Source organism: Cervus canadensis, chromosome X (assembly GCF_019320065.1).
Source record: "Cervus canadensis isolate Bull #8, Minnesota chromosome X, ASM1932006v1, whole genome shotgun sequence".
Classification (NCBI taxonomy): domain Eukaryota; kingdom Metazoa; phylum Chordata; class Mammalia; order Artiodactyla; family Cervidae; genus Cervus; species Cervus canadensis.
This window is the reverse complement of record NC_057419.1, coordinates 57,068,186-57,093,090: the sequence shown is the minus strand read 5'-3', so window position 1 is coordinate 57,093,090 and position 24,905 is coordinate 57,068,186. Positions and strand designations below refer to the sequence as shown.

Below are 24,905 nucleotides of genomic sequence, written 5' to 3'. Positions count from 1 at the left end.
AAGCATTTTTCCAGTTGAAAATCACTGGAACTGCCAGGCATGGGACATGGCCCCTAGACTCGACCCCTTCCCCAGGCTGAGAGATTGTCCATCTAAAACAGGCCTTCAGTTGGGAACTGGACTCCATCGTGTTGTAAATCTCCTACCTTAGGGAAAATGGCCACACCAACACCCTCAGAGACACATGATCTGTTTGGCTGAGCTGCAGCTTGAGCACAGGATGATTGGTCTGCTCCTGAATGAACAAACAAAATTAGACATATAGATACAGAGAACATACTAATAGTTACCAGTGGGGGAGGGGGGTGGGGGAAGATGAAATTGGTAAAGTGGTCAACTATATGATGGTAAATGAAAACTAAACTTTTTGTGGTGATCAGGCTATAGTGTATAAAGAAAAGTATACACTTTTTATATTGAAATATATTTCAATATTGTATACATGAAACTTACACAATGTTATAAACCAATGTTACTTTAAATACAAGAAATTTAGAGCTCTCCACAAGAAAAAAACACTTGTGCTCAAGGAATGCTACTCAACAATACAAATAATTAAAACTCACCAATAAGGCAGCAAAAAACTGATTAAAAAATGAGCCAAAAACTTTATCAGACATAGCATCAATAATGATATACACATGACAAAGAAGCATATGAAAAAGTGCTCCACATTATATGTCATCAGGGAAATATAAGTTTAAGCAACCGTAAGATACCACTACACCCCTATTAGCATGACCAAAATACAGAACACTGAAAGTAGCTAATGCTGGCTGGGATATGAAGAGCAATAGGAACTCTAATTCATTGCTTGTTGGAATGCAAAACTGTACCACCACTTTGGTCAGCAGTTTGTGATTTCTTACAAAACTAATCCAATTCTTTTCTTACAGTTCAGCAATTGCACTCGATATTTACCAAAGAATTGAAAACTTATGTCCAAACAAAAATCTGCACAAGGATGTTTATGGGAGCTTTATTCATAATTGCCAGAACTTGGAAGCACCCAAGAAGTCTTTCAATAAGTGAGTGGATTTATAAACTGTGGTACATCAAAACAGTTGAATATTATTCAGCAATAAAAATAAATGACCTATCATGCCATGAAGACATGAAAGAAACTTAAATGCATATTACTAAGTGAAAAAGGCCAATCTGAATGGAGTACATATTGTATGATTCCAGGGACATAACACTCAGGAAAAAGCAAATCTATGGAGTCAGTAAAAAGATAAGTGGTTGTCAGGATTTGGTGGTAGGGAGAAGAGAGATGAATCAGTGGAGCACAATTTTTAGCGTGGTGTAAATACTCTGTGCACTACTATAATGATGTACGCATATCATTATACATTTGTCCAAACCCACAGGATGTAAAACTTAATGTAAAACACCAGGAGAGAATCCTAGTGTAAACTGTGGATTACAATGGGTCAATTTAGGTTCATCAGTTGTGACAAATACACCACTGTAGTGGGTGATGCTGATAATGGAGGAGTTTATGCACCTATTGGGGTGGGAATGCATGGGAACTCTATACTTTACACTTAATTTTTCTGTGAGCCTAGAACTGTTCTAAAAAATAAAGTGTTTACAGAAAAATAACCTTTTAAAGAAGAAGCCCTGTCACATGGTGCAACATGAATTGAGGACATTATGCTAAGTGAAATAAGCCAATCACATCACAAAAATATATATACTGTATTATTATACTTATATGAGGTATCTAGAGTAGTCAGTCTCAAAGAAACATAGAAAGTGAAATGTTGTCTGCCAGGGGCTTGGTATAGAGGTAAATGAATTATTTAACATGCATAGAATTTTCATTTTGCAAGATGAAAAGGGATTTGAGATGGACTGTATGATATGAATATATTCAACACTACTAAGCTGTACAGTTAGAAATTATAATTAATTTTATGTTCTGCATATTTTACCACAATTTAAAAAAGGGAAGGCATTCTGATACATTGCTACAACATGGATGAAACTTGAAGAGGTTATACCAAGTGAAATAAGCTATATACAAATATTGTATAATTCCACTGATATGAGGTACATAGAGTAGTTCAATTCATAGAAAAAAAGTAAAATGGTGGTTTTCAGGAAATGGGGGGAGGGAGAAATGGAGAGTTACTGCTTTATAAATACAGAATTTCAGTTTGGGAAAATGAAAAATTCTTGAGAATGGGTGGTGGTGACAATTGCATATTAACTATGTATAAATGTACAATGGCTGATTCATGTTGATGTATGGCAAAGACCACATTATTGTAAAGCAATTATCCTCCAATTAAAAAAAAATGGTTAGGGCCTTCCTTGGTGGTCCAGTGGTTGAGATCCCATGCTTCCACTGTGGGGAGCATAGATTCAATCCCTGGTTGGAGAACCAAGATCCCAGACACCACATGGCATGGTCAAAAACATTTTTTAATTGAAAAAGAGTTGATTTAAATGATTAAATGATACATTTTATATTATGTATATTTTATTGCAATTTAAAAAACCCATAGGTATAAAGTTTAAATTCTGTAAAACAGTTTATACAAATCCTCATGATCACCTCTACCTATCACTCCTGTCTGATTTCTCACCACTCCATCTACTTTATAGTTTAGCTAAATTGTTTTTTAATTTGTCAAGTAGGAAATGTTTTCATGCTTAGTGAATATATATATATACTACTTTTTAATCTGTCTTGTGTCTCTTTGTTTTGGGAATTGCCACTTCCTGATTCAGTATGACTCTGGTGAGACTGTCAATCAGGAGGCCAACCTTCCTCTCCATAGAGGTAAGAATATAATCTTTAAACTGGCCAATCAGAGCACCCATTCTCGTGAATAGTGATTCGTCCATAAATTCATATGTGATCCAAGCGAGGTCAAACTGTACTTTTGGAGCTATTGATATGGGGACTTGGAAAAGAGATTGCTTCTCCTTCTGAGTGTGTGAGCTTAATGTAATATAATTCTGAAGGTACTGAGGTACCATCTTTCTCAGTATGAAGAAAAAGGCTGAAATTGAAGTAAGAAAAGGAATACTGAACGTAAAGATGAGGAGAGATCACTGAAGGCAGCTTCAGTATGTAGATCCAGACTTGCTTTATAAATTTGTTTAATTAACTGCCTTTTCTGTTAGACTGCAAGCTACAATGACTACTATCTTACTCACCCTCATATTTCCATAGTTTGTAGCATTTATTACATCATAAATAAAGACCACCTTTTGAAAAACTAAATTATTATCTATGGGGTATGCTAATTACACAATAATATAAATATTCACCAAAGTTTTTTCTAATATTTTTGTGATTTGATGTATTTAATTTAAATTTGTGGTATGAGGGGGGAGATCGAATCTGTTTTTTCCCCATATGATCAGCCAGATATTCTTTACACAATTTAATGAATGACTCAGCCATTCCTCACTCATTTGAAATATTAACTTTAAAGTCTTATATGTGTCCATTTCTGGGGGTTTATATCCTGTTATATTGACTTGTGCACACATTTCTACATAAATAATAAATTTTTTAAATTATTGTATCATTTCTATATTACTTAATGTACATAAAGATCACCCAAAATGTAACTTTAAGTTTTTCTATGATTTATGAAAAATACATGAACAATGTGAAAATACTAAAAATTGCTGACTGACATTTTTCCTTTTATTTTTTATCATAATTTTTATTAATGCTTTTAATTAAGATAACCTGTTTGTTTAATACTGAGTGTTTTAGAAGTAAATTGGAAAATAGCAAATAAAAAGCACAGCAGCCATCTTGACCAAGAAAGCAGTTAAGATGTAGAAGAATAAGGAATACCATAGAATAGATAAGATATCATAGAAAAGTTGACAGTAAAGAGAATGTGCCGGGAATTTAATTATTTTTCATATTTTCCCTCAATCCACCCCCCCTTCATTCTTCTGGTATTTTCACACTATAAAGAATGAGTGAATTGTCATTCTTAGGAAGAAGGTCATACTTTGATGCCAATTTTACTGATACTTGGAATTACTATGAAACCTTTACTGAAAATTCACAATTTACTAGATTGTAGTCATATAGAACTAACAGCAAATGAGAGAAAAACTTTATTGGAAACTTAATGAATTTATAAGAATTCAAAGTTATACCCTTAAACACTCACGCCACGGTGACCACTTGCTTTCCCTTGCACCCGCAGACCAAAACAATGTCCCTGGCCTTTTCCGTGAACAAAGACTGTGGCCCTGCCCTCAGCCACCGCAGCTGCACCCAAAGGTGTCCCCCTGAGAGGGATTCAGGATAGGGAAGAGCAGGATACCGGGCCTGGATAGTTCAGATGTGGATCTAGGAATGATTTCAATGGGCCCAGACTTTGGAACCTTCCCACACAGAGAATGAGATGTCTGTCTGTTTTCTGTGTATATATGTATGTACGTATGTATGTTTGCTGGCTTTTGCTGGCCTGGGGTGGGGGGAAGCGGGTGGGGGAGGGTTGGCATGGGGGGGGTGGACTATCAGTAACCTTTCAGTGTTCCCCCACGTTTTTAATTTTTCCCTCGCTGTTTTTCAACAAAATCTCCTAAAATAGGCTGGCTCCTTCCTCCCTTACCTCTGGGGAAACCCTTCCTCAGAGTTATTGGAGCAGCTGTGGCCCTGTGGCTATACACCTCAGGAAGGTTTCCAAATAAAAGGAAACTGTCAGCTTTCAGGTTGTGTATTTTCCTTCTTTGCACACATCCCAAAACTCTCTGGATAAAGGCCCTGATTCCCTTGTCATGCTTGCCGTGCCTGCGTGTGTGTGTGTGTGTGTAAGGGGGATCCATAATCCCCCTGGGGCAGGGGTGGGCTTCCAGGGTGAATACTAGGCTACTGTCAGGGGTTAGGTTGAGAAGCTGAGAGATCTACATGGCAAACCAATCCACCAAGCTCCCTTATTGCCACCTGACCCCTCCAATCCCCAAGCCTGCCTCCTCTCTCCCTTCTCCCTAAACTCCACCTACTCCCCAGAGGATAAAAATTAATAAGATTGCTAATGGGGGGAGGGCACCTGGAAAGATTGAAGGTGACATGTGGACGGGCTCCTGGTGCAGAACTGGAGCCTGCGAGAGCCTGGCTACCAAGGCCTGTGGGCAGTAAAGACTCAGATTGGGCTGGACCCAGAGGGATTCTACAATTTTTCCTGTGGTGTCCCTCCTGGGGAGTGACCGGATGCCCTGCCTGGGACCACACTGGGGGTCAGGCGTCCCCTTTCCTCACTAGGAGCTGAGGGGCTTAGAGCATTTGGAACCGGGGCCAGTTACACTTGACACTCCCAGGGGCAGCCATCTCAGGCCGCCCCTGGGGCATCTGAGGGCCTTCCGCAGCTGTGGAACCATGGTCCAGTCTCCCATGGAGTGCACAGATGAAGGGACAGCCAGGAGCCCGTTGCCCAGGCGCACACTCAGGATGACAAAACACCCATTCCCACCCCCCACAACCCCCACTGGGCCAGTTTCTTCCCACTCCATGGCTGTCTCCATCACATGAGCCCAGGTAACTGGCTTTGACAGAAACAATCTCCGCTTGATGGCAGCATGGCTCTGCAAATGCCAACAGAGGGCCGGACCCTGCCCCCATCATTCCATCAGGCCTTGGTCCTCCTCCCCTTCCAAGGAAAAAACCACTATCAGACCAACACAGACAACCCCGTGAAGGAGGGGACAAAAGGACAGAATGACCACTGGTCAGGAGGCTGGACGTCCTGCAGGCCTTTCCCCCTTCTTTGCCTCCAACCCTTTTGTTTTTTTTTTTTTTTTTCTTCACACCTGCTCTTGGGAGAAGTAAAAGCCTAAGTAACTTTCAGAAGCCTAAGGGGATCCCCTCCCCGCCATGGGGAAAACAGGAGGTCTAGGAGCCCTGGACCCTACTGGCTTTTACATGATTTTATCTCTTTCCTATTTGCTTGTCTTTTCTTAGGTGTTTCGTAGAATAAGTCTTCTCATGATTTAGTTTGTTAAATGTTACTTTTTTTTTTTCTTTTTTGACTTCTGATTTATATATGCATCTTACTGAAGAGTATTCTTTTCCAAATAGTTACTATTTTATTTCTTCTTTATTCAGTTGTGGTTAAATGCATGTATCATAAAAGTAACTACTTCTGAAGTGAACAGTGGCATCTATCACATTCACAATGTTGTGCGACCTCCACCTGTATCTAATTTCTTTTTTTTAAAATTTATTTGTTTAAATTGGAGGCTAATTACTTTACAATATTGTAGTGGTTTTGCCACACATTGACATGAGTCAGCTATGGGTGTATATGTGTTCCCCATCCTGAACCCCCCTTCCACCTCCCTCCCTATCCCTACATTTTAGCAGGCAAAGGAAATTCCCTATCCATTAAGCAGTTTTCCACTTCCCTACTCACCACCCACCCCTGGTTGCATTCCATCTCTACAAATTTACCCATTCTGGACATCTCATATCAGTGGAATCATACAGTAAGTGACCTTTTCTGTCTACATCCTTTCACTTACGTTTTTGAGGTTCATCCATGTTGTAGCATGTATGAGAACATCATTCCTTTTTATGGCTGAATATTATATTTGGGTCTTCCCCAGTGGCTCAGCAGTAAAGAATCCGCCTGCAGATGCAGGAGACGTGGGTTCGATCCCTGGGTCAGGAAGATGCCCTGGAGAAAGACATGGCAACCCACTCCAGTTTTGCAAGAAAATCCCATGGACAGTGGAGCCTGGTGGGCTACAGTCCATAGGGTCCCAAAGAGTCGGACATGACTGAAGCAACTGACTGCAAACTATAATATTTGATTTTATGGTATATACCACAATTTCTTTATCAATTTGTTTCTTCATTGGAGTTGTTTCCACATTTTAGCTATTGTTAACAGTGATGCTCTGAACATTAATGTGGAAGGATTTATTTCAGTATCTATTTCAACCCTTTTGGGTTACATCTAGGAATGGAATTTCTGGGTTGAATAGCAATTCAATGTTAACTTTTAGAAAAACAGGAAAAACTTTTCCCCTACCACCTGCATCATTTCACTTTGCTATTAGCAATTGTATCAGTATTCCAATTTCTCTATGTCCTCCCCAACACTTATTTCCTTTATTTCCCCCCAATTATAGCCATCCTAGTGGGTTTGTAAAGTTTTGGTCTAGATTTGTATTTCCTTTATGACTAATGATGTTCAGCATGTTTTAAAGTCTTATTGACCATTTGTATATCTTCTTCAGAGAAATGTCTAATTCAAGTTTCTCCATCCTTCTTAAAATTGTACTGTTCACTGCTCTGTTGTTGAGTTGTAAGATTTTTTTTTTTTCATATTCTGGATATGGGCCCTTGCCAGATATATGATTTGCAAACATTTTCCGCCATTCTGTAGGTTGTCTTCTCTTTTTTTATAGACCTTTGCTGAACAAAAGTTCTCAATTTTGATAAATCCATCTATTTTTGTTCTTTTATTGCTACTGCTTTTGGTGTCCTATTCAAACATTATCAAATCCAAGGTAAAGAAGATTTATATTTGCTTCTAAAAATTGTATATTTTAGCTCTTGTAATTAGGTCATTAATTCATTTTGAGTGAATTTCTTATATTCATCCGTACATGGATATCCAGTTTTCCCAACATCATTTGTTCAACAGATTGTGCTTACTCCACTAAGTGGTCTTGGCACCCATGTTGAAGCTCATCTGACCCATATAGGTTTATTTCTGGACTCTCTAGTCTATACTATTAGTCTATTTGTCTATCTTTATACCAATACTATACCGTTTTGATTACTGTAGTTTTGTAATACGTTTTAAAATCAAGAAGTGTGAGTCCTACGACTTTGTTCTTTTTCAAAACTGTTCAAGCTGTTTGGGATTCCTTTAAGTGTTCATACAAATTTTAGGATGCATTTTTTTCTATTTCTACAAAAAAAAATGCCATTCAAATTTGGATAGAGATTGGATTGAATCTGTATATCACTTTCAGTAGTATAACTATCTTAACAATATCAAGTCTTCCAATTCATGAACATGGAATGTCTTTCCATTTGTCTTCTTTAATTTCTTTCATCAATATTTTATAGCTTTGAGTATACAGGTCTTTCACCTACTCGGTTAAATTTATTCTATGTATTTATTTTGGGGGGATACTATTGTAAAGAGGGCTGTTTTCTTGATTTTCCTTTTGGATTGTTCGTTGCTGGCATATAGAAACGTAGCTGAACATTGTGTGCTGATTTTGTATCCTGCAACTTTACTGAACTATTAGTTCTAGCAGGTTTTTGTGTGTGTGTGTGTGTGTGTGTGAGAATCCTGTGGGATTTTATATAGGATTATGTGATCTGCAAATGGAGACAGTCTTACTTCTTTCTTTCCAATTTGGATTCCTTTTTTTCTTTTTTCTTCACAATTGCTTTGGTTAAAACTTCCAGTGCAATGCTGAACAGCAGTGGTGAAAGGCAGCATCCTTGTCTTCTTGATCTAAAGAGGAATGTTTTTACTCACTTATCATTAAGAATGATGTTAGCTGTTTGTTGTTCTTATGTGTGTGCTTGCTCAGTCTCTCAGTCACTTCTGACTCTTTGCAACCCTACAGACTGTAGCCCCCTGGCTCCTCTGTCCATGAGATCCTCCAGGCAAGAATACTGAAGTGGATTGCCATTTTCTTCCAGGAATCTTCTTGACCCAGGGATCAAACACATGTCACTTGCATTGTCAGGCAGATTCTTTACCACTGAGCCACCTAGGGTTTATAGATGCATTTTATTACATTGACAAAAGTTCTTGATGTTCCTAGTTTTCTGATTTTTTTCCAATCGTGAAATAGTATTGGACTTTGTCGAATGCTTTTTCTGCATCAATTGTGATTATTGCTTTCTTTCTTCATTTGTTAGTGTGATGTGTTACAATGATTGATTTTCTTATAATGAACCACCCTTCTTTACTTCTGAGATAAATCCCACTTTGTCATGGTGTATTGTTGTTCAGGCACTCAGCTGTGTCTGACTCTGTGAACCTGTGGACTACAGCACACTGGGCTTCCCTGTCCTTCACCATCACAGCTTGCTCAAACTCATGTCCATTGAGTAGGTGATGCCATTCAAACAGCTCATCCTCTGTCATCCCCTTCTCCTGCCTTAAATCTTTCCCAGCATTAGGGTCTTTTCTATTGAGTCAGCTCTTCGCATCAGGTGTCCAAAGTATTGGAGCTTCAGCTTCAGCATCAGTGCTTCCAATGAATATTCAAAATTGCTTTCCTTTATGATTGACTGGTTTGATTTCCTCCCTGTCCAAGGGACTCTCAAGAGTCTTATTCAATTCCACAGTTCAAAAACAGCAATTCTTTGGCACTCAGCTTTCTTTATGGTCCAACTTTCTCATCCACACATGATTAGATGGACCTTTGTTGGCAAAATAATGTCTCTACCTTTTAATATGCTGTCTAGGTTGGTCATAGCTTTTCTTCCAAGGAGCAAGTGTCTTTTAATTTCATGGCTGCAGTCACAGTCTGCAGTGATTTTGGAAGAAAATTAAGTTTGTCACTGTTTCCGTTTTTTCCCCTTCTATTTGCCAGGAAGTGATGGAACAGGATGCCATGATATTAGTTTTCTGAATGTTGAGTCTTAAGCCAGGTTTTTCACTCTCCTCTTTCACTTTCATCAAGAGGCTCTTTAGTTCCTCTTTGCTTTCTACGATAAGGGTGGTGTCATCTGCATATCTGAGGTTATTGATATTTCTCCCAGAAATCTTGATTCCAGCTTTTGCTTCATCCAGCCTGGCATTTCTCATGATGTACTCTGCATATAAGTTAAATAAGCAAGGTGACAATATGCAGCCTTGAAGCACTTCTTTCCCAATTTGGAACCAGTCTGGTGTTCCATGTCCAGTTCTAACTGTTGCTTCTTGACCTGCATACAAGTTTCTCAGGAAGCAAGTAAGGTGATCTGGTAGTCCCATCTCTTGAAACATTTTCCAGTTTATTGTGTTCCACACAGTCAAAGGCTTCAGCATAGTCAATGAAGAAGAAGTAGATGTTTTTGTTTTGTTTTGTTTTGTTTTGTTTTGTTTTTTTCTGGAATTCTCTTGCTTTTTCTATGATCCAACAGATATTGGCTATTTGATCTCTGGTTCCTCTGTCCTTTCTAAATCCAGCTTGAAAATTTGGAAGTTCTTGGTTCATGTACTATTGAAGCCTAGCTTGGATAATTTTGAGCATTACTTTGCTAGCATGTGAAATGAGTGCAATTGTGTTATAGCTTGAACATGCTTTGGCACCACCTTTCTTTGCATCATGGTGTATAATCAATCTATTTCTCTCTCTCTCTCTCTCTACATAAGTTTCCCTGTTATTGATTTCTAGTTTTATTACATTGTCATGAGAGAAGATACACTGTATGATTTAAATTTGTGAAGTAACACATGGCCGATCCTAGAGAATGTTCCTGGCACTTGAGAGAAATACGTACACTGCTATTGTTGCATGGAGTGTGATATACTTGTCTGTTAGGCCTACTTGTTTATAGTGGTGTATAAGTCTACTATTTCCTTATTGGTCTTCTGTCTACATGTCTTATTAATTATTGAAAGTAGAGTATTTGTCTCCAACTATTATTGTCTATCCCTCCCTTCAATTCTCTCCTCTCTTACAGCATAGGTTCCCATCTCCACTCTTGATCTCATATGATCTCACTTCTGTCAGACTATCAATTACTGCCACTTTCTCCCAGCTCCCTTTCTATTTGATCTTTCCCATAAACATTTAAATATGCTCGTCTTTTCCTTCTTAAAAAAAAAAAAAAAAAAAAAAAAACTTCCCTTTACCTTATATTCCCCTTCAGTTATAACTTTCTCTCTTTCTTCCTATGTATCATAGCTCAGCTTCTTGAAAGCACTGTCAGCCCTCTCTTTGAGTACTTTCTCACATTCCCTCCACAAATTCCTTTACCTATTACAATCTGTCTCCTCAGTGAATCTGCTCTTAACAAAGTCACAAACCTCTTGACAAATTCAGTGATTGTTGTCTCCTTTCTTCCCCAACATCAATGGACACTTTTAAGTGGGCTTCCCTGATAGATCAGCTGGTAAAGAATCCACCTGCAATGCAGGAGATCCCCATTCAGTTCCTGTCAGGAAAATTCCCTGGAGAAGGGATAGGCTACCCACTACAGTATTCTTGGGCTTCCCTGGTGGCTCAGATGGTAAAGAACCCGCCTGCAATGTGGGAGACCTGGGTTTGACCCCTGGGTTTGGAAGATCCCCTGGAGGAGGGCATGGCAACCCACTCCAGTATTCTTGCCTGGAGAATCCCCATGGACAGAGGAGCTTGGCAGGCTACAGTCCATGGGGTTGCAAAGAGTCAAACACGACTGAGTGACTAAGCAAAATGACAAAAATATTTGACATCATTGATTATTTCTTTTTTCTTGGGATAATCTCTTCCCTCAGGTTTCAAGACACTTCATTTCCTGCTTTCCTTCCTTACTTCTTTGCCTATTCAGTTTCCTTTGCAGGATCTTCTTCTTCTGTCAGTCGTTTCATCATTGGTGTTTTTCAGAATTCAATTCTTGCTTTCTTCTCACAATGTACATTCCTCATGACTGCAGCTCCCATATATATGCTGACAACTTCCATCATATGCTGATAACATCCAAATATACATTCCTTGTCTATAATGCTGACATTCTAACGAACATGCACACTTGAATATTCCACAGGTATCTCAAATTCATCATAGATGAAAATTAAATAACTTGTCAAATTTCTTCACCTGGGTGTCCCCCAATTATAAAGTAAGTTTAATTAAAACATTATCTCTTCCAAGAACCCTTCTCTTAGAGCTTATGATCCCTCCTTTGTGCTTCCTATCTTTATCTTCTCCCTTACAAGATGATTTTTTCTCCAGCACTGGACTGTGTGATCTTCAAGGCAGATGCATGGTTTAGTGAGCTGTGTGCCCAACACACAGTAAGTTCTCAGTAAGTATTGATTAAATAGAATCAGTTATACCTCAGTGTTGTAGCAGCACTGTGGTGTCTGAAGAAAACAATGCTTTGACCTAATCGTACCCGTTGTACTGACTGGAAAAAGACCTAAGCCTTTCTCTTTCTGAGTTTGAATCACAGCTTTGACGTGGCCTTTCTTGTTTTTTGTCCTTGTTCCTAAGGTAAAAGTGTTTAACTGCTTCTTGGTTGTATTGGGTGGCATTGGAATAAGATTTTAACTGAGTATTCTTGAATTGCTTTTACAATAAATCAACTTTATAATATTTAAATTTATCAGCTTTTTACATTTGTATAAAAGAAAAATAGAAATAAAAAATAGAACTTAATTAGCTTAAAATCAATACCTTCTCTACCCCAGAAAAATGCGAAGATCTCTTGTACAGTTTCTTCAAAATTTTTTATATTTAATTTTGCATTATTCTAGATAATATGTGCTGTGCTGTGATAAGTCACTTCAGTCATGTCTGGTTCTTTGCAACCCTATGGACTATAGCCCACCAGCCTCCTCTGTCTATGGGATTCTCCAGGCAAGAATACTGGAGTGGGTTGCCATGTCCTCCTCCAGGGGATCTTCCCAACCCAGGGATGGAACCTGCATCTCTTATGTTTCCTGCATTGGCAGGTGGGTTCTTCACCACTAGCACCACCTGGGAAGCCATGTACCAGATCATTTTATTTCAGCGTGAGGATACCCATCCAAATGTTCTTAGACTTTTTGATTCTTCTGCTTGAAGAAAGTTAAAGTCTTTGTTTCCCTCTTTGAACATTACCCTCATGGGCTATTTCAGTATATTGTGCCCTCATAGGCACCATTATGGTTTTTACAAGGCTTCACATAAAAACCTGTCAGACAAAAGAGCACATATTCTGTGATTCCATTTATGCAAATTTTAAGAACAGGCGAAAACTAACCAATGGAAATAGAAGTCACAATAATGGTTACTTCTCAAGGGTATTGACTTGGAACAGGCAGAAATGGGCCTTTAGTTATTGGAAATGTTCTATATTTTGTTTTAAGTGGTGATATTTATACAAGTGTGTGTGTGTGTGTGTGTGTGTGTGTGTTATACACAAATTCACTGAACTACATACTTAAGATATATTACTTTACTATGAGTTATATCTCAAGTAATAAGTAAAACAAATACAACAAACCTATGAATTCCTGTTGTGTACTTTCTTTTTTACATTCCTAATCAACAAGATGGCAAGATACTACACTGAGAATTTGATTGAAATCAATGTGCACCTACCAAATGTATATATGATATGTAGAGTAATGGACAAATACCAGGCAGAGAAGTAGCAAAGAGGAATTAGTCACTTCTAGATGCAGAGGACAGGAAATGAGGAAATATTTCCCTGAGACTAGCACAACTGAGCAGAGCTTGAAGAACAAATTCCATGAGGTAGACATGGGTCTAAAGGCATTGGAGAGAGCGAAATGTACAAAAGATTGGAATGAAATAACAAAAACGTTCAAGGAAAGCCTAGTGGAATATAATACACAAGAAGAGGGTTGGAGAAGTCCGAGATGGAGTGTAGGAATTAAAAGCAACAAGCAAGGCTAGAGTAAGAGGCTTATCGTAGAGAATCTTAGATCATGCTAATATTATATAAAACAGGAAGGCATTAAAGGATTTTGAGTAGGGAAAAATATGGTTAGGTATTTATTCTAGAGGCTGTTCCTCAGGTCAACAGGCAGTAGTGGAACAGGCTGGAGATCAGTTAGAAAACTATTATTGTCATTTAGGAGAAAAATAGTAATGGTACAAACCAGGCTAAGGGAACGGAGATCTGAGAATGGAAAAGAAGACCAAATGGGTGGCTCCAAAAATAATCCAAAGCACATTAATTCTTTTACCACTCCCAAAACCTTTCTTATTTGTCTTCAGAAGCTTGTAAGTATTGAACAAAAAAAAGAGGGACAAAATCATCAAGGAAGAACTTGCCTTTCTCCTCTCATGCTTTTGAAATGAAAATATTCTACCTGTTTTTCTAGAGGAACCCTTATCTCTGCTATATTTTTAAAATACAAATTTTGAAAAAGGGTAGGTAATTTGGAACTTGTCAAGGACAAATAAGTCTTCAGTGTGTTCTTCATAAATGCCAGTAAAAAAAAGATTTAACCGAGACAGGTGACCATGATTTGTATATAAATACTCATAAATATGAAGGAAACTAGTGAGAGTAAATTTCATGTCATGTGATCTAAAAAATATTCAGTATTATATTAATATCTAGTATGAACTTTTTAGTTTGATTAATATGTTTTTATATACTATCATGTGTAAAATAGATGGTGAGAAGTTGCTATATAACAGATAGCTCAGCCTGGCACTCTGTGATGACCTAGAGGGGTGGGATGGGCAGGGGAAGGGGGGCTCAAGAGGGAGGAGATATATGTGTAATTATGGCTGATTTTTGTTGTTGTATGGTGGAAATCAACACAACATTGTAAAATCAATTTTCCTCTAATTAAAAAATAAAATGTTGTACCTAGGTTTACTAGAGCTCAAATGAGACCTTTCTATATCTGTTGCAAATCTGACAGCAAGAAAAATAACTTGGTATGATAAAATTTTTATAAGTGAATTAAATGTATGTGAAGTAAGAGCTTTTAGGTGAACTTTTTAGAAGTAATTATGTTTTAGGAATAGCTGCTTAAAAATAATCTCTCCTGGATGATAGGGATAGAATGTTGCAAAGAAGCCAATACTGACTCCATATTGGAACTGTTTCTTCGACTTGCTTTTGTTATTACAATCATACATAATGGCCTGCTTCAAAGGACCCTGTTATTCTGCCTGACTATAAACTAATGTGCCTTTGTTCAGCTCATAGAGAGACAATCAGACTCTGCCCACATGTGAATAGAAGAGATTAACATATCCCTTCCAAAGGCTGACCCTTCCCGCAGATGTTTTCTAAGACTGAAGACCCTTTTTACTTTACTTCCTCACTGCCCCTCCCTCTCTATTCTGCCTTTTAACTTTAGTTCCTCATTGCTTCTCTCTGACTCTATAAAAGAATCTGGCATCCAGACACCAACAAAATGGTTACTTTGAGACATTAGTCTGCCATCTTTTTGGTCAGCTGGCTTTCCAAATAAAGTCGTATTCCTTGCTTCAACACCTCTCTTGGATTCATTGGCCTATTGTGCAGCAAGTACAGTAAGCTTGAACATGGAAACAAATTTGGTGAGCCAGCACAGGAGCCTTACTGCTCATGGCTAGCTGGCCCCGATCAGGGAATATTGAGACAAGGCCCTAAGCAGCTTCTAGGACCATTTGTCCTGAGGATCTTTTCTTCAAGATTCCCTGAAGTGGCACCAGCTGCCCCAGCACTTGGCAGTTGAGACAAGGAACCAACAAACTTCTACAAGTCAATAGACTTGATTTTGTTAGAGGGTAAGTCTACCCAATTTGATAGCCAGTTAAGCCAGTTTGCTTGTTTGCCGTTTTGTGTTATGAGTCAGTGGGCTCAATTTTGTAGGTTAAGTCATTCTGCTGTACACACCAGGAACATATCCCCCCCCTTCAATTTGGGCTTTTCCTTTATGGGAAAAGCCAATTTGGTTGGGGTACCCTGTTGGAAAGGGGAAGTGTTGTTGGACTCTACCTTGAACCAGTTCATCGGGGAATTTTACTTCTTGTAAGACAAGTCTGCCCTCATTGGAATTAGTTCATTTGTTTCATAGGGTAAATTTATCTACCTGATTTGGGAACTGGTTGATCTGTGCATCAATGCTGGAATTTGTTTGTGCTGTCTTTCTTGGAATTTGCACATGTCTTTTGTGTTTTGGTGTTACCAAACTTATAAAAATGGGAAATATTTAATCTATCCCTAAGGAAAGCTCTTTAGGGCATATATTAGATATATTAAGATCAGAAGAGCAATGGTCCCAGAATGGCTCACAATTATACAGTCTCTCAGATAGAAGTGCAAAGGAGAGGAACACCCTGAAAATGAAGAGGCCCTAGGGCTCCCTTGGACTTCAGGCATCTGATTCTAGTTTCCCTACAGGAGCTCCAAGTAACTTTGACAGTGGGGAGCATCAGCTCCAGTTTAGGGAGCTCCCCCTGTGAGGGAAAACTCGGACCATTTGGGCAAAGGTCACAGGTCTAATGGGACTGGGAAGTCACATTAATGTGACTTTCTGGTTGACTAGGTTTTGGTTTATTCTGGTACTTTGGTAATGCATAGACATCTGGTACTGTTTCCTCTAAGGCTTCCTCTACATCTTCTTGCTTCTTTTTCCTCGAACCCTCTGCAAACAGATGAGTGGCTATGAAGGCCCACAGGTCACTGTGCTCCAGTAGCTGCCACCTAAGCGGGTGAGGGCTCTCCTTTCCTCTCCTTCCCTTAAGCTGAAGACCAGGCCAATTAATATCATGTGGGCACAAGTCAGGCACAGAAAAGCCATTAGGGTGCCTGCCACTTGCAGACTCCAGTGACAGGATAAAGGCATCATGGAACGGACCACAGTATTAGAGTATCTGTCCCCAACAAGACGAATTCCGTGAAACTCAGACACATATTGGTTCAAGCAAAACACCGAGCCACTCCCCTGACAAGACAAGTTCCCAGTAGGATTACAAGGCAGATTCCTCAGCCTGTCTTCCCTGTTGCCTTCACCTCTTTCCCCCTCAGTCCAGATTAATTTTGCAGAAGCCTGAATGTTGTCTCGGCCATCCCAGGAGGCCTTCTCCCCTACGAGAGAGAAGGAGGGGTGAAACTTCCCTAAGGTAGCCACTCAAATCTTTAAAAAAATAAAAATAAAAAGGAAAAAAACAAAATTTGTTTTACAATGTAGTCTTTATAGCACCAGAAGGGAGGCTTCAAAAAGTCCTTTTACCACTTCCGAAATCTTGCCTGTTCATCTTGAGAGTCATGTAAATATTTTTAAAAGGAGGAAACAAAGTCATCCTAGGAAGAAATTGCCTGTATCACTGAGAAGCAAATGTCTTCTTTGGTCTTCTCAAAAACCATTATCTCTGTTGTTGTTATTTTTTTTTTTTTAATGTAAATTTTAGAGTTATTCTTGTTCAGTCCCTAAGTCCTGTCTGACTCTGCAACCCCATGAACTGCAGCATGCCAGGCTTCCCTGTCCTTCACTATCTCTCTGAGTTTGCTCAAACTTATGTCCACTGAGTCAGTGATGCCATTCAAACACCTTGTCGTCTATGGCACCCTTCTCCTGCTGCCTTCAATGTTTCCCAGCATGAGTCTTTTCCAATGTGTTGGCTCTTCCCATCAGGTGGCCAAAGTACTGAGCTTTAGCTTTAGTATCAGTCTTCCCAATGAATATTCAGGGTTGATTTTCTTTAGGACTGACTGGTTTGATCTCCTTACTGTCCAACAGACTCTCTCAAGTCTTCTTCAGAACCACATTTAGAAAGCATCAATTCTTCAGCACTCAGCCTTCTTTACAGTCCAACTCTCATATCCATGCATGACTATTGGAAAAACGATAGCTTCAACTATACAGACTTTTGCCGGCAAATTGATGTCTCTGCTTTCTAATACACTGTTCAGGTTTGTCACAGCTTTTCTTCCAAGGGGCAAGCGTCTTTTAATTTCGTGGCTGCAGTCGCCATCTACAGTGATTTGGGAGCCCAAGAAAATGAAATCTGATGCTTATTCCCCATCTATTTGCCGTGAAGTGATGGGACCAGATGCCATGATCTTATTTTTTTGAATGTTTAATTTTAAGCCAGCTTTTTCACTCTCCTCTTTCACCTTCATCAAGAGGCTCTTTAGTTCCTCTTCACTTTCTGTCAATAAAGTGGTATCATCTGCATATCTGAGGCTGTTGATAGTTCTCTTGGCAACCTTGATTCTAGCTTGAGTCATCCAGCCCAGCATTTCGCATGATGTGCTCTGCATATAAGTTAAATAAACAGACTAACAATGTATAGCCTTGACATACTCCTTTCCCAATTTGGAACCAGTCTGTTGTTCCATGTTGAGTTCCAACTGTTGCTTCTTGTCCTGCATACAGGTTTCTCAGGATGCAGGAAAGGTCGTCAGGTATTTCCATCTCCTTAAGAATATTCCACAATTTCTTGTGATCCACACAAAGGTTTTAGCATAGTCAATGAAGCAGAAGTAGATACTTTTTTGGAATTCCCTTACTTTTGTCTATGATCCAGTTAATGCTGGCAATTTGATCTCTGGTTCCTCTGACTTTTCTAAATCCAGCTTGTACATCTGGCAGTCCTCAGTTCACGCACTGCTGAAGCCAAGCTTGAAGGACTTTGAACATAATCTTGCTAGCATATGAAATAAGTGCAACTGTGTGGTAATTTGAACATTCTCTTGCAATGCCTTTCGTTAGAGAGGGTAAAGCAATTCAGAAGTTGTCTCATCCAAGGTAATTAGAAATTGCTTTTTATGCAAATATTAATATTTAGCCATCTAGCCAAGTGAGCTTGATTTGTTCCATCTGTGAGAAACCCAATTTTAATCCAATCTCTTCTGTAAACTGGGGTTTACATTGCTGTACCTGATTCAGGACAGAAATCTTGAATAACTGAGGCCTCAATGTGCATTTATATATATATATATCTTTGTTTTTGGATAACATTGCTGTGATTGATTTGTAAAAAGTGCTCTATTTAGTTGGCTTAAATAAAAGTAATAAATACTGACAAACCAATCAACTCTAAATACAAGAGAAATTAAATGACTTTCAGGCTCACATGAACTGGGAAATATTTAATATTAAATTGGTAGCTGGTATTAATGTTTAAGTTTGTTGATCTAATTTTAATAATATAGATATGTCCTGAGTCATCACCAAATTAACTATAATATTAAGTGTAAGACTTTCATTGTGCCTAGGCTTAACATAAGCTAAATAAGGTATTATATCTATCAAAAATTTGTCAGCAAGAAAAGTACCTCAATGTGGGGGGGGGGGGAAACTTTAAGGAAATCAAGATACGTGTTTTCAGTAGAAAAAGGTGTGAGGAAATAAAAAAAAATACTGAAAAGAGTTATGCATGATCAGGATTTTCTAAGACTAGATTGAATTTAGTTGAGTAAATGAATCACATTGGGAGTAAGCTAAGACTTGGATTTGGCTTTTTCTTTCTGTTCAGAGAAAAAAGTTTTCTTAGAATGCCATTTTGATAACACATTACATGAGTTTCTTTGCCTTTAAGTGCTTTGTATTTGCCATTGAAACCTCAGGTTACTTTGCTTAAGCATAAGCAACTTTCTTTTATCCAACTTTCTTTATCAATTAACCAGATGTTTAACTGACTTGTAAGCCTTTTGTCATTTATAGATACATCTGTACTCTGATGCTGTTACAAAATGGGCTTTATTATCAAGGAGATTCACAGGAAGGCTATCAGTTCAGTTCAGTCAGTCGCTCAGTCGTGTCTGACTCTTGGCGACCCCATGAATCGCAGCATGCCAGGCCTCCCTGTCCATCACCAACTCCCGGAGTTTACTCAAACACATGCCCATCGAGTCGGTGATGCCATCCAGCCGTCTCATCCTCTGTCATCCCCTTCTACTCCTGCCCTCAGCATCAGGGTCTTTTCCAATGAGTCAACTCTTTGCATGAGGTGGCCAAAGTATTGGAGTCTCAGCTTCAGCATCAGTCCTTCCAATGAACACCCAGGACTGATCTCCTTTAAGATGGACTGGTTAGATTCCCTTGCAGTCCAAGGGACTCTCAAGAGTTTTCTCCAACACCACAGTTCAAAAGCATCAATTCTTCAGTGCTCAGCTTTCTTCACAGTCCAACTCTCACATCCATACATGACCATTGGAAAAACCATAGCCTTGACTAGACGGACCTTTGTTGGCAAAGTGATGTCTCTGCTTTTTAATATGCTATCTAGGTTGGTCATAACTTTCCTTCCAAGAAGTAAGCATCTTTTAATTTCATGGCTGCAGTCACCATCTGCACTGATTTTGGAGCCCAAAAATAAATAAATAAATAAATAAAGTCTGACACTGTTTCCAATGTCTCCCCATCTATTTCCCATGAGGTGATGGGACCAGATGCCATGATCTTAGTTTTCTGAATGTTGAGCTTTAAGCCAACTTTTTCACTCTCCTCTTTGACTTTCATCAAGAGGCTTTTTAGTTCCTCTTCACTTTCTGCCATAAGGGTGGTGTCATCTGCATATCTGAGGTTATTGGTATTTCTCCTGGAATACGAAGGCTATGGAAGCACTTAAAATAGTTCCACATCAAAATGATGGTTATTCAAGAATTCCAACCCATACGGATTAAAACAGGGAGCTGTCCTGCCCATGGGGCCCCTATATCAGGTATCCAAGACTTTTATTCCCTGACCAGCAGAGTCCATGCCACTACTCAGGCTTGAAGCAGTTACAGAAGATAAGACCATCCCCCCTCTGCTTCCCATAAGAAGATGGGAGTAAAGTCTCTGAGAGGGGAAATGAAACAGGAGGGAAGTGGGCAGGGAACAACGTTTGAAAGAATGACATAACCCTAGGACTGATTATAACAAGGCTGATTATAAACAAACAGGTCCAACACGGTAGACTAGTCCATTTCCATTAGACCTTGAGTCACAGTACATGCTCTTTGTAACACATCAGGAAGCTAAGTGAGGCACCCACAACTGGGTGGTGACCCAATTCAATGTAAAGAAACATTTAGATAAAGAAATGTAAATGAAACAACGGCTTTTTAGATAGACTTTAAGAAAATACAAATGAGATAAGAGCTTTAAGTGAACTTTTAGAAATATATGTTTTAGGATCTCTCCAGATATTCTACAACTTAAAAGGAAAAAATTGTTAAAACAAGTAAAGTAATGAGAGGCTTATGGAAAATGGACCCCAAAAAGGGTTATGAACATGGTCAATCAGGACTAAGTTTAAAACAAGTTTAACTGAGTAAATGAAACTTTTAAGTAAGCAAATGCAAAATGTAAATTTGGTTTTTTTCTCTGTTAAAACAGACAAGTTTTCTTAACATGCTAAACTGCCTTTGATATTTAAGTTTACCTTTTAAAGAATGTATTTGTCTTTGAAATTTTGTGTAGTAACTTTGGCTAAGTTTCACAGTGACCTATGGTCCTATTGTATTTAAAAACAATTTTTGGTGTTCCTTTGAAGTTCCTTTGACCTCTAGCTAACTTTGGGGTGCTTCAAAGTGCCCCTGAGGCACCCCAAAGGGAGATATTAAACTAATTAGGTTCACTTGGTATGTTAATAGAGGTATTGTCAAATGAGTAATAAATTTTAAGTTGTATTATATGGTAAATGGTACAGATATTCCATAGATTATATGGAGTTCCTAAGAGTCTGATATGTCCAGGTGGAATAGTATCAGTCATAATTCTAGTTATTTTCTGAAAGTGTCATATGTCACAGCAGCAACTGGGTTGCTTTATCAACTGCATTGTAATTGGATTTAAATGTGCTTTCTTAAGTCTTTTTGAAGACAGTTATGGTTTCACTCTAATGCCATTACAAAAATGCCTCCTCTTAAAAATTTATTAAAATGGACTTTTGGAGAAATACAAGTTTCTGACTTTTCAAACATAATGCTGAACTGAAAATTGAAGAATTCTACTAGAACACCTGATGACTTCATAAAGCCTTTAACAAAAAGGCTTAGTTACATAGGAATGAGTGAATAGGTAAATATGGTTGTAATTTTTATGGTTTCTATCTAAAAGGACTACTGCCTTGTGTTTTCTAGGTATAAGAAAAATTTTCTTCTTCCTTTAATTATGACTTGTAGTGTTCTTGCCTGGAAAATCCCATGGATGGAGAAGCCTGGTAGGCTACAGTACATGGGGTCGCAAAGAACTGGACACGACTGAGTGACTTCACTTACTTTCACTTAGTAATTTGGTAGATTATGCCTTTTGTGAGCAGAATTGGAACATTTATCTTTTTCTCTCTACCTGGTTGATCCTACCAGTAACATATGCTTGTCTCAAAAGATTAAGCCAAGCATAAATGTGCATGGCCAGTACAATGGAACTGCAAATAGGTCATTAAATCAGTTATAGCTCCTTTGGTCACTCAATTACTACAACTGGATTACAACTAGTTATACAAATCATTGTTTAAATTTTTTGTTTTCAAATAGTGCTTTGTGTCTCCCTGCTGCACTATGTCACTGTCAATGTTACTAGCTGCATTACTTATGTCCTCTCTAATTTATAAGACTGCTGTCTCTTGCAGTAACCAATGTGTAATCAGACCTCCAAAAATATTTGTGTGGTTAAATATTTTGAGAAAATCACATATATAACATAAAATGACTGTAATAGTGTGATTCTAGATATGGAAAAAAGCAATAAGGGAAAATGTCTCTTGGATTATAGTTAGACAGAATCCAGACAATTTTTAATTATTGATGGGGCCTGGTCCAAAACTTAACATCTGGAGGAGCATAACAAGAATTTTGCCTGAACTAGGATAAGCCTCCCAGTGCTGTAGGATAAAAGTTGATCATGAAATGTCTTCCAAACATTGGTCAAATTCATGACCAAGAAGAGAAGACCTGAGGAATTGATGTGGCAATTGCAGCCCTTCAACATGAGCCAGTGAAACCTGAAGAAGGAGAATACCTGCCATCTAGCAGTCATCACACTGCTGCCACTTCCTATGGTGAACTGTGAGGAAACTCTGAGAATACAGGATTACAGACCCCCAGGCAGTTGTGCTATGCTGTCCTTAGTCATTCAGTCCTGTCCAACTCTTTGTGACCCCATGGATTGCAGCCTGCTAGGTTCCTCTGTCTGTGGAATTCTCTAGGCAAGAATACTATAGTGGGTATCCGTTTCCTTCTCCAGGGGATTTTCCCAACCCAAGGATCAAACCCAGGTCCCCTGCATTGCAGGTGGATTCCTTACAGATTGAGCCATCAAGGAAGCCCCAAGATAGCTGAGGTACATATAAAGGAAATAATTTTAATGAGCCCTGACTCTTGCATCTTCCCATATTTAGAATAGTAGTACATTCCTTTAATTTTAAATACTGCCTCCTGGATTTGAAGATCAGTATTTCTAAAGTCTACAAGTGTAAAGTAGACACTTTCCAAAGAAGAACAAAAGGAAGACAAATCTTAACATGTGAAACATTGGCACTAGTGGCAGACACTCCCAGAAAGATCCATCTGATGAAATAAAATGGTCGTCACCCCTTTTTTCCACAAGATTGTGGAATGGACTTTGACAGTGTGGAATTGTTGCAAAGAAGCCAATTCTGGCTCCAAAATGAAAATATTTCTTTGACTTGCTTTAGTTATTATGATCATACATAACTGTTGTTGTTGTTCAGTCGCTAACTCATGTTTGACTCTTTGTGACCACATGGACTGCTGCACAGCAGGCTTCCCTGTCCTTCACTATCTCCCAGAGTTTGCTCAAACTCAGGTCCACTGAGTGTGTGATGCCATCCAACCATCTCATTCTCTGTAGCCCCTTTCTCCTCATGTGCTTGATCTTTCCCAGCATCAGGGTCTTTTCCAATGAGTTGGCTCTTCCTATCAGATGGCCAAAGTATTAGAGCTTCTTCAGCATCAGTACTTCCAATGAATATTCAGGACTGATTTCCTTTAGGATTGACTGGTTTGATCTCCTTGCAGTCCAAGGGACTCTCAAGAGTCTCCTTTAGAACTACAACTAGAACACATCAATTCTTTAGCACACAGCCATCTTTATGGTCCAACTCTTACATCCATACATGATTACTGGAAAAAGCATAGCTACAACTATACGGACATTCTGCTTTTTAATATGCTGTCTAGGTTTGTCACAGCTTTTCTCCCATGGAGTAAGTGTCTTTTAATTTTGTGGCTGCAGTCCCTGTCCACAGTGGTTTTGGAACCCAAGAAAATAAAATCTCACTGTTTGCACTTTTTCCCCATCTATTTGCCATGAAGTCATGGGACCAGATGCCATGAGCTTTGTTTTTTGAATGTTGAGTTTCAAGCCAGCATTTTTACTCTCCTTATTCACCTTCAAGAGGCTCTTTAGTTTCTCTTCACTTTCTGCCTTTAGAGTGGCATCATCTGCATATCTAATGTTGTTGATATTTCTCCCAGCAAGCTTGATTCCAGTTTGTGATTCATCCAGCCCAGCATTTCACATGACAAAATCTGCATATAAGTTAAATGAACAGGGTAATAATATACAGCCCCAGTGTACTTCTTTCTCAACTTTGAAGCAGTCCACTGTTCCATGCCTGGTTCTAACTGCTGCTTCTGGATCCACATACAGGTTTCTCAAGGGACAGGTAAGGTGGTCTGGTATTTCCATCTCTTTAAGAACTTTCCACAGTTTGCTGTGATCCACACAGTCAAAGGCTTTAGCATAGTCAATGAAGTAGAAGTAGATGTTTTTCTGGAATTCCCTTGTTTTTTCTATAATCCAATGGATGCTGACAGTTTGATCTCTAGTTTCTCTGTTCTTTCTAAATTCAGTTGGTACATCTGGAATTTCTTGGTTCACATACTGTCAAAGTCTAGCTTGAAGGATTTTGAGCATCATCTTGCTACCATATGAAATGAGTGCAATTTTATGGTAGTTTGAACATTCTTTTGCATTGTCTTTCTTTGGGATTGGAATGAAAACTGACCTTTTCAAGTCCTGTGGCCAATGGTGAATTTTGAAAATCTGCTAGCATACTGAGTGTACCACTGCCTGACTGTAAACTAATGTGACTTTGTTCAGCTCATAGAGAGATAATCAGACCCTGCTGACCTGTTAAAACATCCTGATACTGAAGCTGGAACTCCAACACTTTGGCCACCTGATGCGAAGAACTTAACCGTTGACAAAGACCCTGATGCTGGGAAAGACTGAAGGCAGGAGAAGGGGATGACAGAGGATGAGATGGTTGGATGGCATCACCGATTAGATGGACAGGAGTCTGAGCAAGCTCTGGGAGTTGGTGATGGACAGGGA

At 38.8% G+C, this 24,905-nt stretch overlaps 1 long non-coding RNA gene across 1 annotated transcript in view; it reads right to left on the bottom strand.

Moving 5' to 3' along the window:
* Positions 1-19,568, bottom strand: part of LOC122434607 — a 38,470-nt gene extending 18,902 nt beyond the window's left edge. The window contains exons 1-4 of the long non-coding RNA XR_006267430.1: positions 19,555-19,568; positions 16,976-16,983; positions 13,701-13,703; positions 147-235 (exon numbers count right to left, since the gene is read on the bottom strand). This is a non-coding gene — a long non-coding RNA (uncharacterized LOC122434607). The remainder of the gene's footprint in view (positions 1-146; positions 236-13,700; positions 13,704-16,975; positions 16,984-19,554) is intronic.
* Between the last annotated feature and the right edge of the window lie 5,337 nt (positions 19,569-24,905).